This window comes from Pinus tabuliformis, chromosome 9 (assembly GCF_031772625.1).
Source record: "Pinus tabuliformis cultivar Carrire ecotype Pingquan chromosome 9, CPIR1, whole genome shotgun sequence".
Lineage (NCBI taxonomy): Eukaryota > Viridiplantae > Streptophyta > Pinopsida > Pinales > Pinaceae > Pinus > Pinus tabuliformis.
This window is the reverse complement of record NC_142307.1, coordinates 463,788,527-463,791,396: the sequence shown is the minus strand read 5'-3', so window position 1 is coordinate 463,791,396 and position 2,870 is coordinate 463,788,527. Positions and strand designations below refer to the sequence as shown.

At 37.6% G+C, this 2,870-nt stretch overlaps 1 pseudogene; it reads right to left on the bottom strand.

Moving 5' to 3' along the window:
* Positions 1-430: 430 nt before the first annotated feature.
* On the bottom strand, positions 431-1,727 carry LOC149149201 (putative E3 ubiquitin-protein ligase XBAT31 pseudogene; annotated as a pseudogene).
* Between the last annotated feature and the right edge of the window lie 1,143 nt (positions 1,728-2,870).

Below are 2,870 nucleotides of genomic sequence, written 5' to 3'. Positions count from 1 at the left end.
TATGTTTTCTATTGTACATAAATCTACTATATGAAAATGAGGGAGCCAAATCTAGTACCAAATAAATCAAGGTCATCATTGAAATATTGCTTGCATATTTCTTATTTGAACTCTGGATCCTAAACAAATTCCCTTAGATTCAATTCATCTACCTTGGTAACAGCTAATAAACAACCCTTTCATACATCAAGCAACCCTCAAGCTATAGAGCCCTTTCATACTTGGCTCATGCGACAAACACTGACCATTTGCTCCATTTGCAATCAAACAAGATTTGATCCTTGAATGAATAAACATAGAATTATAGGCTTTGAAATCCATTTTGGAAAGATCTATGTTTCATCCTGCAGCAATATCTATAAGATGGGAGTGCAAGGACTGGCTAGTAATGCCATAACATAGGTTGAAAGTTCAACTAGTATATTTGGCATCACAAATCAAGGTTTCTTCTTCGTCCAATCATTGTTGTCAGAAAATTTTCTAGAATTTTTTCAGGCCCTTTTCCACTTATCTCCCCAAAAGATCCCTTGACTGAGATTCCTTTGAAATTGTTTCTCGCCTTACTGAAACTCTTAGATTTTCTTTGGGAGGGACAACCACTAGTTGTGTTATGCTACTGCAACAGAAAGGGCAAGCTGGAGGAGGAGAATATGTTGTGGTAGGATTAGGTTTATTGTGACAACATAGTGTTAGAGTGCAGAGGGCACACATTTTGTGCCCACAATCCTAAACTTCATATGTACATAATTGATTAAAGTAAATGCAACAAACCTCAGATTCACTAACATCAGAAATATTATCTTTAATGTTGTTTTCTTGATTAATGGAAGAAGACACCGAAGAGGCAACTCCAAATAGAACGCTTTTCTCCCTCGCTCGATTGGCCTCCATAAGGGTCTTTTCTAACAAGAGCTTAGCCTCTGGATTGAGTTATTTATGAATTTCCATGGTGTAGTCCAAACCAATGGTTCTGTAGAACTGGGATTCAGTAAGGCTGCACAGGCAGAGTGTTTGTACTTAAGGGCTACCGCATATGGTATGCATCCAGACACATCTCACTAAATGCAGTCAACACCCCAAGCCAACAATTCTCGCACAAAATCCAAGCAGCCTCCTCGAGTAGCAAGGTGTAGAGGCGTGATCGCTGGTCGTCCATGAGCTCCAGTTGTTGTGAAAACTAAAAAACCATTTCTCTTTAGCATTTGAACAACCCCTGCATGTTTCATTTGGGTCGCAAGGTGTAATGAAATGGCTCCAACCCCATCTCTCATGTTTACAAACTGGGAAAATCCCCAAGACTCTGCAATGGGAGTAGATTGGGTAGCTGAGAGAATGGCTTCCAAGCAATTAGTGTGCCCATAGTTTGCAGCATAGTGCAAGAAAGTTCTCCGATGCAACGAGTCAAACAATAGTATATTTGCACTAGCTTGCAGAAGCCTCTCAATGCAGGAAACCTTCCCATACATGGCGGCCATCATCAGAGGAGTCTATTTTTTGTGACTTAGGGCATCAAGATGAAAATTCCAGTCCAACAGATATGACAGGACATCAATTTGGCCATTTGCAGTAGCAATATGCAATGGAGACATCTTTTCATAGATTGTGGTCTCTGAGATCAAATGGGGCTCTTGCTCAAGAGAAACCTCCACCCTTTGCAAATCCCCTTGCTGGATGACAGAGAAGAAGGCATGTTCATTGGAGACACTACAACTCAGAGCCTAACCCATTTATTACCAAATCTTTCCTGCTGAATCCCAAATGCCCCGAGCCCCTTATCAACACCTCTCAAGCATTTGAATCCTGAAAAATCTAACTCGGGACTCTTGAAACCAACCGTGTAATCAATCAGTGAATCCCATCTCTACTGCATCAGCAAAAGATAGATCCACTGAAAGAACAAATACCCAGCTACAACAAGTTTCTAAACATGCATAAAAAATGATACTATCTATCTGCCAAGTTCCATGTGCAAATAGTTTGACATCCACTTACGACTGGAAAGCAATCCAAAGTAGTATGGATTATTTTAAGTTCAAAGGTCTCATGAGCTACTATACTACAGATTCCATTATTCTTTTGTCAAACTGCAAACCTCTATAAACGATGTAACCAGTGAAAATACTAACTAGTTAAAAACAAAAAATCGAAAATTAGTGCACGCATGATGCAGAATACCAACTCCTATGTAGAATGAATTTAGGTAAATTTTCACCAAGAAATCGTGCCACAAAATTAATTACTGTGGAGAATTCAATGAGGATCAAAGAATTAAAGGGAGCTTTGGCTCTGTTTCATTTCCCAGGTCCTAACGCAACTTTAGAACTAAATTGGAAAATGAGAGTAAAAATAGCTTTAGATGCAACATATGGTTAGTTTTTTCATGTCCTCTTTTATGTGATGTACTTTATAAAAATTTAAACATTGGTAGATGTAAACTATATGCTTCAAAAGGAAAATGACATATTTTTCATGATATTTCTTATGTAGATTTATACTTTTATCTCTTAAAGGGAATTAATTCGTAACAATATCTCCATTTTTATTTAAAGGATTGGAATACATGCACATAGATTGTACCCCAAAGATTATTCATGGAGATGTGAAAAAAAATGAACATTCTTCTAGATAGCAATTTAAAAGGAAACCTTGGTGACTTTTGTCTTTCAAAGGTATGGATTGATGAGGAGGATGGGGAGCCTTCTCATGTTACCACTATAGTGAAAGGAATTACAGGATACCTTGATCCAGAGTATATCACACACATAAGTTGTGAATAAAAATATGGCTTTAATAGTGATTTGGAAAGTGTTGCATATTAAACACCATTATAAGACATAAGCATAATTGTGAATGGAAATATAGATTTAGTA